This window comes from Saccopteryx leptura, chromosome 6 (genome assembly GCF_036850995.1).
Source record: "Saccopteryx leptura isolate mSacLep1 chromosome 6, mSacLep1_pri_phased_curated, whole genome shotgun sequence".
Taxonomy (NCBI): domain Eukaryota; kingdom Metazoa; phylum Chordata; class Mammalia; order Chiroptera; family Emballonuridae; genus Saccopteryx; species Saccopteryx leptura.
Window position 1 is genome coordinate 143,364,771 of NC_089508.1, and position 14,192 is coordinate 143,378,962.

At 39.9% G+C, this 14,192-nt stretch overlaps 1 protein-coding gene across 3 annotated transcripts in view; it reads right to left on the reverse strand.

Annotated features, from left to right (window-relative positions):
• The window catches only part of STARD3NL (STARD3 N-terminal like), a 67,238-nt gene extending 54,938 nt beyond the window's left edge, over positions 1-12,300 (reverse strand). The window contains exons 1-2 of one of the 3 annotated variants that reach the window (XM_066343449.1): positions 12,162-12,250; positions 5,891-6,159 (exon numbers count right to left, since the gene is read on the reverse strand). The gene's annotated coding sequence lies outside the window, so the exon portion shown is untranslated. Of the gene's footprint in view, positions 1-5,890; positions 6,160-11,994; positions 12,127-12,161 lie in introns of those variants that run through there. The other 2 variants (XM_066343448.1, XM_066343450.1) reach the window with 2 other exon arrangements.
• Between the last annotated feature and the right edge of the window lie 1,892 nt (positions 12,301-14,192).

The following is a 14,192-nucleotide window of genomic DNA, read 5'->3' on the forward strand; positions in this document are numbered from 1 at the left end:
TTGGAAAAAATTAAAAAGGTCCACAAGTCCACAGTATTATAAAAAAGAGAGATGGATAGAAGTTCTCTTTACAGGGGCAAAATAAAAAGTCCAATAAAAAAGGTAGAAGAAATAAAATTAGAAAAATCTACTTTTTGTAACCCCCAGTTGAAGTAACTGATTTAAGCAACAATTTTTAAAAGATGCTAAAAATTATTAAAAGGTTTTTAGGGAATAGAATCTTTATAGTATCTAAGTATTATCGCTCAGATTACTTACTTTCATTAAGAGATAATATATTTTTACAATGGAGGGAGCTGGAGGTCACCACCTATACCTCATAATTAAATATTATCACCAATATTGAAAAACGCTGACATTATGTTCCTTCTGATGTAATGCAGTAAGAAATACATTAATCTGAATTTTGTCATAAGTAAAAAATCAGACAAATACACACGTGGAACATTCCTTAAGACGGCTATCAAGCACGCTTCAGAGAAGTCAACATGGTAAAAAGCAAAACAAAAACAAAGAGAAGAAAAAGTGGTATGGCTGCTTTCAATCTTAGAAAAGCATAAAGAGATGCAGTCATCAACTGCAATTACAAACCAAAACTGAATCTTGAATTAAAAAAAAAAGGAAAAAGCTACATAGGACATTTGGGAAGTGGATTATGGTTTAGAATCCTGGTTAAGTAAAAGAATGCCTTTATTTTTAGGAGATGAATGCTAGAGTGCTGAGTGGTGTAAGGTGGGTGGATAATGGGGGATGGTCATGTGGGGAACCCAGACCCGCAAACTTTGGCTAGGACCGCCCACAACCAAGCACGCCAAAAGAGGCTTCACAGGAACCATTTGGAAAAAAGCAACCGTCTGCCAGCCAGTGAGATTTCACGTCATATTAGCTTGACTTCCCTAGAGGGACCCTTTAAATATCTCCCACGTGGTTTAATCTTTGCGACTTCCCTGGCCTCCATCTCCTCCATCTTTCTTTCTTTCTTCGGGGCCAGGGAACCTCGCTGGGCGGGTTGCGCGCTCTGTACTCAATAAAGCCTTTTGTTATTTCACACTTCGTGGCTCTGGCCCCTTCCTTCCTTCCTTCCTTCTCAACGGGGAAAAATACCTTACAAGTGGTAAGTGCCATGATGTACAGAACTTAACTTACAAATAGTTATGTTTTCCATAAGGACATAAGGATGTTTTTGGAATGGACTTGCTTGCTCAGTTCATCCATCCATCCATCCATCCAGTATAGATAAACATACATACAAAATAAATATATTTAAACATAATGTGTGTATAATATTGATAATGAAAATGAAATGGAATGAAAATTGCTAAGAGAGTAACTTAAAATAGAACCAGGAGGTTATTAAGGAAGTTGGGCCTCTGCATATCTTGTACCTGAGTTCTCAGAGCTGCTATTAAGTTGCTAAACCAGTAGCTACACTCAGCTCAAGGTTGAGCCATGAACACCCTGGAGCAACAACAGCTACATAGACATATATAAAATTCACTTCCTTTCTTGTAGTTTTCACCTCCCTTGTTTGCATATTGGAATTAACCAAACAAGTAATCCCTCATTTTCACTGCAAAAAAAAAAAAATTATTAACTTTGTTATGAGTATGAACTCATAAGACCAGAGAGTAAGGAACCAGAGTTACCCTAGAAAACCTCTTAAATAATTTCACAAAAGAGAATGGACATGGATTTTGTACACATTGTATAATAATTCCTCTGTGCACAGCTGTTTGAGATGCTGTGACAAATTAAAAGGAAAACCTATATAAGATTTCTGGGTATTCACATCATTCTGCCTTTTATAGCACTATTAAACCACCTAAACACAAATAGAAATATGTAGAAGTTAGACTTCTATAGTACTTGTGACTGCAAACAGGAGTCTTTCTGTCTGAATCTTGAGCCAATGTCAAGCACCTAAGAAGGTCTTTCTGTGTTGTAAGGCTTAAATGAAACAGTGGAATATACCTTGTACAATGGTCTGGGGTCTAGTTTGCTCACTTCTTCAGGGAACATGTATACAAGTATCACTTTAAGTGTTTAAAAGCGAAATTTGTCCTGCATTTGTCCCATACATTAGTACTCAAACACTTCCCAGACACTTATTAGGGAAACAGATTTCTTCACAGAGCATCACCCATCAAGGCTCGGGCACACCATGTGTTGTCTTCAGCAGCTGACTTACTACGCTGGTACCTACATTTCAACAGTATTTCCTTCTGTTCTTTCTCTTACTTTTATTTAGGAATTTGGAAGTTTAACTACACAGTAATATCTCCATATATTATTTCGATTTTCCCCAAAATATCCATTTTCTAGATATCATATTTTCTAGCATTGTTTACATTTGTAACAAGTTTTTATTGTATCCTGATAAATGTGCTCACTCTTCACTGCTATACATCCTGCCTGCCCTCTTCCTCCACATTATTAAAGGCTCTCTATTAAAGTTACAAGTCACTAGTCTTGTCTCATCCTCTAATTTCTGTAAATATTGGCAATTCAAGTAATTGCATACCCATATACAGAATTTAACCTTTTGCCAATCTACTTCAATATTTAGATTTCCTAGAAATTATTATCAATGATTTGGAAAAAATTAAAGCAGAAAAATATATTATGGTGTTTTTAAGCCACTCCTCTAACAGACATTAATTTATCTTCCAAGCCCAAACCTCTTTCTTTAGCAACTCAATTTCTAAGTGATCTATTTCTATAGCAATATTAAAAATGTTAGTGAACTCTTATTTAACATATAACATAGACATATTAAGATTTAAAGATGGTTAAATAAAGGCACACAAATGTTTTCATAGTTTATGAGGCAAACTAAAACATATTGAGAAACTGAATCTGGACATGTACTATAAGAGCTAAGAATTGCACACTAATATCTATTTTATTTACTCCACAAATATGTTGAATGGCAGAGAGTTCATGAAAAAATTACTAATCTCTACCACGAATGAGGTTTTTAGCTCCACAGCTTTGTGCATGTGACAGGTAAGGAAATCTCAAACTCTTGACGCCTAAAGCTAACGAACATCAGTACCCTATCTTCTCATAGACTTCCTGGGTGGTCACACAAGAAACCAGGCCCTCAAGAGATCAGCACTGGATGACTTTATCAACCTAGCTCGTGCTTCAGAAAACAGAATCACATAAACAGAAGGCTCGATACAACTACAGACTAATTAATATATCCAGAAAACAAATTATGAATGATAATACATAATAATGCAAAAGGACTTGGAGCACATGCTACCGAGGCAGAGGATATCACAAAAGTAGTAGAATCTCTTTAAAATCACAAGGTTCTCGCCTGACTAGGCAGTGGTGCAGTGGATAGAGCGTCAGACTGGGATGTGGAGGACCCAGGTTCGAGACCCCGAGGTCGCCAACTTGAGCGCGGGCTCATCTGGTTTGAGCAAAAGCTCACCAGCTTGGATCCAAGGTCGCTGGCTCGAGCAATGGGTTACTCGGTCTGCTGAAGGCCCGTGGTCAAGCTGAAGGCCCGCGGTCAAGGCACATATGAGAAAGCAATCAATGAACAACTAAGGTGTTGCAATGTGCAATAAAAAACTAATGATTGATGCTTCTCATCTCTCCGTTCCTGTTTGTCTGTCCCTGTCTATCCCTCTCTCTGACTCTCTCTGTCTCTGTAAAAAAAACAAACAAAAATCACAAGGTTCTGAATGAAGGATTAAAACTAGCTCCACTCTCAAAAAATCTGCTCAATTTTTTTAACAAGAGATAAGCAATTACAAAATCAAAAAGGAAATAATAAATAACTCAAAAATATAGTGATTGGTGTACAATATATAACTACCTATAAACACTTTGAAATCTTTAAGGTACGAAAAATTAACCAATGATAATTGTTAAGATCATATTTACAGCTTTTATCATTAAGACGTTTGATTCTGCTGCTCACTTCATCTTCCAAACATGCCAAACTGGTGACCATGTCATTTACCCTAAAATCTCTCACTGGTCTCTTCCACGGTTGGTTTTTCCCAATCATCATTCATTCACATTACTCCAATGATTCAGTCTAATTCTTTTCCAAAACATTCTCCATACTGGTATTATGCTAGTTTTTCTAAAATGAAAACTTGAAATGAATCGTTTCCTCTCTCTACTCAAAACTCCATTTCCTGCATGCCTGGTCCTCTAGCTATTTTTCTAGTTCCCTTGTATAGGTTTCACCATACAGGCCTTTACCCTAATACTTTCTCTGCCTCGCCTGGAGTGCCTTTTCCTCCAACCACCAAACAACTAATGGCAATTATAAGCCTGTCCATTCATTGGTCAAGGAAGCTTAAGTATCACTTCTTCAATGAAACTTTTCCTGAACCCACTGGTATAATACAGCAATTTTCAATAGGTGTGTTCCAAGAATTTTTAAAATATGGAATACGTGACTATTCAGTCAGAGACACTGACTTATTTCCCTTAGACTGTCAAATAAAAAATTACAACAGCCAACACAACACCTGTCTAGTGTAAACATATCAAAATAATACCTATTTTTTGTCAGATCAGCAAAAAATGAATTTTTTGGTGTGCCACAGAACTTTAGTGATCAGTTTATGTGTGCCATGAAATAAAAGAAGTTGAAAATCACTAGTATAATATATAGTCCATATATTTTTCTTTAACAGCACCTGTAATTCTTTTACATGTATTTCATGTATGTTCACATGTCTTTTTCTCAGTAGTATAATAAATGTTTCCAGAAGATACTTCTGTATCCCTGGCACCTAGGGAAATGCGTGGCCATGTGTGTTAAACATTTATTTTGTTTGTAAAATTCATCAATTACAAATACCACTATATAAACCTACAGTCTGAGTATTTGCTAACTGAAGTTAGGCAAGTTTACACATGTCTGGAGTTTTGTCATATTAAATAAATATTATATAAACCAAGAATATTTAATCTCTGATTACTATAAATGAGAATAGAATAAAAATAGCCCAACGACCACCCAAATCAATTAATTTAGTCATCCTTTTTGCTAACATATTGGGAATGCTATTTAGTGAATTCACTCCCCATCACACTATATAAACTGATACAAATATATGGAAAAAGAGAAAGAAACTTCTCTAAATGAGTAAGAACCTAGCCAATCGAATGGACTAATAGATAGTATATTAACTATCTATCACAGTAGAACACTATGCTAGCAGCTGTAGGAAAAATAGAGAAAAGATTCTGTCCCTATACTCAAGTAGAACCCAGTTTTAAAGGAGATAAAATGATTATACAAATAATTATAAATCAAAGCCCAAGATCATTATAATACACAGAAGATGGAACTTTAGGTTCTTGTGACCAGAAAAGGCTAGTCTAAGAGGAAAGCATGACTTTGGAAGACATGAAAGGACGAGGCAGGCCAGAGGAACTGGAGACAGCAGGAGCAGAAGCATGTCCTGGAGCAGTGAGCCACCCAGGGTCTGGCAGAGGCTGCCCAGTGGGAGCCTCAGAAGTGCAGCTGGCCACAGTGCGGACAGGTTATAGGCTGTGGAAAGTCAGCACGTGAGCATGAGCTCGCTTCCCGCACCAAGAACAGTGGCAGACAGCACACAGGCTCAACCAAAGAAGCCAGGTTCTGAGGAAAGGGAAAACCCTTCGAAGGCCAGCGTGCGCCTCTCTGCTACTGAAATGCACGCAGAGGCCGGTCAGTCAGAGTTACACCCAGATTCAGCCGTCTACCGGCTGTCTACACTGGCTGCAGTTCGTTTCTCCAGGACACAGCCATTGAATTCTAGAATTTGTTTTCTCAACATACTGTAAAATATTTATTTTAGCACCTGAACAAGCAGAGGTCATGAGAGAAAAAAAGAATAAAAAAAAAAAAACCCCGATGCTGTTAAAGGACCTGAAAGCACAGAACTTCCCAACTGAGTCTGCAAGACGATGGCCGGCAGCAGAGCACCAGGGTCCAAGACGATGGCCAGCAGCAGAGCACCGGGGTCCAAGACGATGGCCGGTAGCAGAGCACCGGGGTCCAAGACGATGGCCGGCAGCAGAGCACCGGGGTCCAAGACGATGGCCAGCAGCAGAGCACCAGGGTCCAAGACGATGGCCGGCAGCAGAGCACCGGGGTCCAAGACGATGGCCGGCCGGCTTCATTCCACTCTCTTCTGGCTAAAAAGAAAGCACTTCTAGTCCTGAAGCCCCATCCCAGCCACCCTCATTTCCGGAGCCTCCAAAGAAGGGAAATACTGCCCTACACACAGAATCAAATGACTGTACACGTCTCTCTAGAGGCACATTGCTGCCAAGTCTGCCCAGAAGAAACTGCAAGCTGATGGCCTGGAGTCAAATGTTCTCCACATCTAGGTGAGAGTGTCTGTTCACATAAATGATGTTTTTTAAACATAAAATTATTTGCCAATATTAAAAGATGAGAGTGTTATACACGAATAAAATCCAGATTTCTAGAAACAGGTTATTCTGGCAATACTCTCCAGCGCACCCATTTGTCCCCAGCCACCTCCCTTACTTACAGTCCCGCCTGGGCCCTGTTGGCATCTGTTTTGCTCCGTTCACACACATGGATGTTTAGATCCCTAACAGTTGGTGCCGGTGTGCACTGGTTGCATTTGGGCCTGGGTTCATAAAGAACACCACCTAGTTTCACATCTAGTACTACCACTCACTAGTTGTGGAACCTTACACAATTTACTTAATTTCTCTATGCCTCAGCTTCTCATCCTATTAAATGAGGACAATAACAATATAACTTAACTAGGAGGATTGTTGGGAGGAATAAATGTTTATATGAAGCAGGGGTTCTCAAGGTGTTGGGGACCAGGGAGACATTTCTGGTTGTCACAATTGGGGAGGTGCCACTGACATCTAGTGGGTGTATCCCAGGGATGCTGTTCATCATCCTACAATGCACAAAACAGCCCCACAACAAAAAATTGTCCAGCTCAAGATGTCAATCATGCTGAGGATGAGAAATCAGACACAAAAGTATTTAGACAGCACATGGCACAGAGGAAGCCCTGTGTTAGTTATTATCAATAAAAACAAAAGCAAGGGTTGGCTGGTGTTTCCACCTATTAAAATTATCTAATAGCTCAAGAGCAAGCACCCTGTGTTACCTCTGATAAATTTTACTACCATACAAATAGGGAACTGTTCTTAAAATTTCTTGTTCCACATTATTAATTCATTACGCAAGTGATTAAGTCAAGAATAATTATGAGAGCCTGACCTGTGGTGGCGCAGTGGATAAAGCGTCGACCTGGAAATGCTGAGGTCGCCGGTTCAAAACCCTGGGCTTGCCTGGTCAAGGCACATATGGGAGTTGATGCTTCCAGCTCCTCCCCCCCTTCTCTCTCTCTGTCTCTCTCTCTGTCTCTCTCTCTGTCTCTCTCTCTCTCTCTCTGTCTCTCCCTCTCCTCTCTAAAATGAATAAATAAATAAAAAATTTAAAAAAAAAAAAAAAAAGAATAATTATGAGAATATATTTTTCCTGAAACAAAAAGCAAATGACAATACACACAGTATTTGAAAAGTATTATGTTTTGGAAAATATGGGACATGGAAACCTGTGATTACCACAACTTATAAAGCACTAGACCAAATTTTTCCAAACTCCCAAGTTTACTAACTGAGGACACCCACCAGTCCCAGGATATTTTTTGGAAGACTGTAATGAGAGGAGAAGCAGAAGGGTTTTAAACTAAAGAGCCTATCAAATCTGATACTACCCCAACACCTGCCCAGGAAGGTCCTGAGGCTTAAACAGCTTGATCAGGGATCCTTGGTTAGAGGTCATGCTTTGGCCTCAAGTTACTACAAGAAGTCTGTTCTGAGATCAGGTGAACTCACAAGAAAAGCAAGCAAAACAGTCTGGAAATGACACTTGTAGAGACTTTTAGGAGTTCTGGTATAGGATATCAGAGCCAGCAATGGCCTGCACAAGCTCCCACTGTAAACCTGAGGGCCTGACCAGGCTCTGAGCCCCACACTGCAGGGGCCCCTGGCAAGTCTCTCTGGGCCTCAGTTTTCTCATCTTTAATATTAAAAAGTGGAACTGCTCTTAAATTTTTTGTCAACACTATAAACACAGAACATTGATTTTCATTTGTGACAATCTCCCTTCAACCTTTAGAACCTAAAGATTTGAGTTCCTCTAAAGCAGGGGTCCCCAAACTACGGCCCGTGGGCTGCATGTGGCCCGCTGAGGCCATTTATCCTGCCCCCGCCGCACTTCCGGAAGGGGCACCTCTTTCATTGGTGGTCAGTGAGAGGAGCACAGGATGCATCCGCAAAGCACAGCGGCGGCGCTCACGTACAGTACTATTTCCAGTGAATGGCTCCAGAAGCGCGTCATATCACTTATTACGGCTAGCAGTAACAAATATGGAACTGGACATTGACCATCTCACTAGCCAAAAGCAGGCCCATAGTTCCCATTGAAATACTGGTCAGTTTGTTGATTTAAATTTACTTGTTCTTTATTTTAAATATTGTATTTGTTCCCGTTTTGTTTTTTTACTTTAAAATAAGATATGTGCACTGTGCATAGGGATTTGTTCATAGTTTGTTTGTTTTTTATAGTCCGGCCCTCCAACAGTCTGAGGGACAGTGAACTGGCCCCCTGTGTAAAAAGTTTGGGGACCCCTGCTCTAAAGGGACACCTTGGTAACTGTATAAACCCTAACAAAACAGGAGAGAGTTCTATTGAATCAGAGCCAAAAGCACACTAGAGGTTCTCTCAAAGATGAGGTAATAAAAGCATGAATAAAACTAAAGGGTTCTATAATCTATAAACACTTTGCATGTATAACATGAATTCTTTTAAGTTCAAGCTAACAGCTGTTTGAACAACCATGTGTATAGCACATATTGTTAAGTCTCTTTTAAGCTCAAGCCAACATCTACTTGAACACCCACAAATAAAACAGTGCGCTACCAAAGACACCAAGATTGATAACCTGTGCCACGGAGAATGTCTCCCCAAAGTGCTGTGAAAGTGCAGGCTTCCATTAAAGAGGCCCAGTCTTTATCTCATCGATAGACCAGCATAGACGGATGCAGCAGGAAAGCTAGGGTGCTGGCTGCCTGGATTTGTCTACCTTGAAAGCATTCCAAGCTGCAGGCAGAGTACAAGTGATGGCACTAAAGCTGGAAAGGCCAGCAGTCCAGTTTGGGCACTGGGTTCATGGTGGAAGAAGGGCACTATGATCTGAGGCCAAATCACGACAGTCGGATCTTAAGAATGTGGACTTAGTTGCATGCATGATCTTAAAGGGCAGAGATACTTGGTCAAAACACACAGTAGATGGCTTATGGATCAAAAGCTCTCTTTTGCCTAAATTTAAATCTCCAACATTTAAGAAAAAAGGTGCTAATTCCATTAACATCATTCTAATCTGACTAATGAAAAAGATTCCCACACTTGTAAGCATAAGGTTAAAGCTGGGAAAACAGTAATAGCTTTAAACTCTCTTTCAAAGATTTGTGAAATAAAACTTAAATTTTAAAGTTATTTTGAAATCACTTTTTAACAGAAGCCGAAGATTCATCCAGAAAGTTTATACTTGTTTAATGCTTTAAAGGGGAAAGAAAATAAAACAAATATTTTAGCCCCCAAGCAGCACTATTGAATATTTTAAAAATTTACTTTATAAGTTTATCTAGTTGAATGCTATATTTTATATGTATATAGAAATCCCGTGATGAAACTTTCAAAAATCACTAGCCTGAGAATCAGCAGGGGGAGAATTTGGTGTCAGTTATGTCTTGAAAATCACTGAACATCTTTGGGTCTCCATAGCCCCAGCTTTCAACTGGGAGTACTGAATCACGATCTCTAAATGCCATTTCATAAAATATAATTTGAAATAATAGAGATTTGTAGCAGCTGTCACAGCACAGGGAAGCAGCGAGTAGCATGGATTAGGCTCTGGGGGCCGGCTAATCCGAGTGTTCAGACCTAGGCTTCCTCAGTACTATAGTAGTTGGATGGCGTTAAGTGCAGTTTCCTTTCCCATCAAGAGATAATATTTACTATTCAGTAGGTTGGAAGGATTAAAATGTATATCATGTACCGGGCACAATGTAGACACTAAATAAAAGAAATTAAGTCCCTCTCAGTAATAAAAGTTCCAATGGGAAACAGTTGTCCACTTCACAATGTAGTTTCCTACTACTCAATTTTGAGAAGAGCAGGGATTGACTTCCAGTCCTTTCCAAAGGGCAAGCACATAATGATGATACCAGAGAGGACTCATGGTTGGAAGTAGGAAGGATAAACTAAAATGTCGAAGATAAGTGTAAGCTTCAAGTTCCTGCACATCACAACAATCAACAGGGAAGAAACATCATGGGACACAGTGCTTGAGGGAAGAAGACATTTTTTTCATTAAGAAAGACGGCCTCTGGTGAAAAAAAAATGTAATGAATTATTCAAAATAAAGCAAAGAGCAGGTTTGAGTCTATGAGTGTCACTAAAGAATACAAAGAGGGCTTTGGCAATGCACAAATCCTATTTCCTTTGCCTGTTTGCAATTCTTATATGGGGTTCAAATGATCCCGCTGCTGCCAATCTCTTGAGTGTCATCTCCTACCACTGTTCCCCCACTTCACTCTCCCTGAGAGTCACTGCACTCCAATCACATAACTTCTCTTCTACCTCTGGAATCTACCAAGTACATTTTCCCTTTAGCTCTTCTGCATATCTGCTGGGAAACTCCAGCAGATCTTCCTATGGCTGACACATTCTAACATTCAGGTCTTGCTCAAACTGTCACTTCTTCAAGGAAATCCTCACTGACCACCATACCTAAATTTCCCCCCATGTCCCAGTTACACTCTAGTCCCTTACCCTGTAATATTTTTTCTAGCACTTATCATAATCTAAAGTAGTCATTTTTATTTACATGTTTATTGTATCTCTGCCAAAATATAATGAGGCCTTTGAGGACAGAAACCTTATCTAAATTTTTCAACACTCTGTCCCCAACACCTAAAACAAAGTGTGGCATAGATGATGCACTCATCAGATAAACTCGTCCAAAGAATAAATTCAAATGATAATAATTATCGTTCTTCTGTTAACATAAGTTAGAAAAAGTCCCTGGAAGCAACTTTAGTTTCATTTCTTTTATGCAGTTTTAAGCAATAATAGTCTTTAAAAGCTCAATATTTGAGACACCAAGATTTAAAGAGAATCAATCCTTTATGATAATATAAAATATATATTTATGCATATGCAGTATTATATGATGCACACTTTTACTTTATGAGTAAAAGAACAGTACCATCAGTTTTGTTTGGTGAGATCTTGCTTCTAGAATAAGAGGGTGTATGAGTAGATAGTGTATATATGTGAATTATCTTTCAGAATCCTTCTCAAGATTTGAGATAAGCTGAACTAATTCTAGCATATTAGAAAGGTTAGACCTGTTACTTTGTTATCTTGCTAAATGTATCCAAATTAATTGAGTGAAGTGATGAATTCAGTGATTCCATCTACCAAATAAAGACAAAATGACATGGTGAACAACTGGTACATTAAAAGAATGGTAAGAATAGTTCACAATGTTAACTCATATTTAAACTAAAAGAGAAGAATAAATCCCTTTCTTACCCTAAACCAAAGCAAGCATGTTACTGAGATTTCAAAACATGGCCAGGTGCCCATGAGTGGGCAAAGCAGTTACCTAAAACCATGGCCAGTATATTCATGACTTGTGCTTAATTTTTAAGTTGTTTTGTTTTGAACACAGCTTTATGGATGAATAAGAGGCCGGTGACACTTGTCTGTATAGCCCAAGCATCACTCCAGTCACCGTTCTTTGTCGCTCTGGAAGGCCCAGGGCGCCAGAATGAGGCTGGACCCACCCAGGGCTCCTCAAAATCTGCAGGGTGGAGGAATGGAGACCTCGCTCCCGCAAACATCCCTGAATCCCAGCCCAAGCCCTGGATGCAAATGCACTGTTTTTGATAAACACAGCTTGCCTGTCCCATCCTCCTCTCCGCAGGTCGCCACAGTGCTCAGCAAGCAGAACCGGATTCTTGGGCTCTGGCCTCCGTTGGCGCGTCTCCTGCGAGCGCCGGAAAAGGCATCTGACCCGAGTGACTCAGTTTTCCAATCTGTCAAATAGGGTGACTAGAAACCAGCCTACCTCATCGGGTGGTTCCGGCCCGGCCACCCCGGGCAGGCCCCAGGGCCGCAACCCCGTAGCCGCGCCTGCGGAGACGCTCGCGAGCGGAGGGGCTCGCTCCGCAGGGCGGGGCCCGCGACCAAGGCCAGGCGACTTGCAGCTCACCCCTGGCAGCCAGCCGCCCCTAAGCTCCTCGGATACCCGGCCCGTGACGTCAACACGCTGACGTGAACGCACAGAGTCCGCCTCTCACTCTGGGGACCAAAGACCCAGCTGGGGCCTCAGTGACTTAGCGGACTCACTTATTGGTGAGTAAATCTGTCAATCATCCACTGCCCAGTAAGCGAGGCGGAGAAGCGAGAGAGGGCGGGCTGACCTTCCCGGAGAAGAGGTTGGGAATTCGGAACTCCGACTTTGAGAGCACTAGAGTTGGTTGCGCTTTCTGGACTCAGGTGCCGCAGATTTGGTTAGAGGCTTCCTCCTCTTCGGAAGAAGTGTTTTCAGTCCTTTGGTGGGAATTTAGGCTCCAACTCCTGAAAATAATCATGGGAGTGGGTTTAAGTGCCTTTACCCACCTCGCTCTAAGCTCTCCAAGAATGAAAAAGGAGGACGTTTTATTTCTCTGCTCAAGCTTCACCTCCGCTTTGAATTTTCAAGTCCTCCAGACCTAGTTAGGAGAACCTGGCACTGAGCTCATGTCATATAGCTGACACCTCGATCTTTATAGTAGTCACAGTTAGTTATATTTGTGCATGTTCTCCTACGACATGAGACATCTTTTAATTATTTGTTTTAATTCAAGTTATATATTATTATTAAACCTTTCCCCTTAACAGATAGTACAGTTATATCCTTCAAATATTTAAAGAAATAGAGCACTGAAGTTTCTCCTGCTTCCAAGTTCCCCAGGCACTCAGTTCACCTGTTTGAGGCACCTAGTGTTGCAGACAGCTTGGATATTCTAACAAAGACATTATTAATGTGTTGTCACCTTTAAATTACACATAACCATAAATTTAAATATTACAAATTCGGCTAATATCCTGCGCAAACCCAATCTCTAGGTGATGACTCCTAGTTCCTACACATTTACATATGTCTTGGTTATTTTTTTCTAATCAATATTATGTAGTTGAGATATTTCCATATCTCTATAAATCTACCTAATTCCTTTAAAATACTGCATGGTAGTCCTCAGAACCTATAGATGTGATTCCTCTACTGTTGGACATGTAGTGTGTTTCTTTTCTTTCCTTTTTTTCTGCCTCTTCCTTCCCTTCCTTCCCCCCCCCCCCTTCCTTCCTCCCTCATTCCTCTCCTCTCTTCCTTTTTGGAAGCATTGCAACCTTCTGCATAAGTGCATGTGCTTTTCTGTATCTATGTAAGTGTTCTGGAAGGAAGGTAGAGATACTGACAAATGAAATGTGCTAGATAGAGTATGTCCATTTTAAATCTTAGATTTCTTCCATTTGTTCCACTAAGTAGCTGTTACAATTTACATTCCTATACTGATATTTGAGAAGCCCTTTCCCAACACCTTCACCAAAATTAATAACATAAAAATTTTTAAATTTTCTGATCGATGGGTGTAAAAAATTTGTAAGGGATAGCACGCACAAAATAACAGTAATGACCATGACCATATGTCTTGGTAACAGAGTGATTGAACTTGTGTAATGTCCTACTAGATCAATATTTTAAATGTTTTCCAACACTAGAGAAACTCTCATGCTCCCTCTTAGTTATACATGCCTATACAAAAATAGCAACTGTTCTGAATTTTACCACCAAATTAGTTTTGCCTGTTTTTGAATGTTTAAAAATGGTCACACATAGAGTATACTCTTGTGTGGCTCTTTCACTCAATAATATATTTGTAAGTTGAGCCATATTAAAGATTGTAATAGTAATTTATTTACTTTCATGTTTTTATGTAATTTCAAAATTGTTTTTATTCTAATATTGCTTATCATTAGGTTGCTTAAAGTTTGGGGTGACTACAAATGATGCTGCTATGAATATTCTTGTACCAGTCTGTTGATGCACATGGTT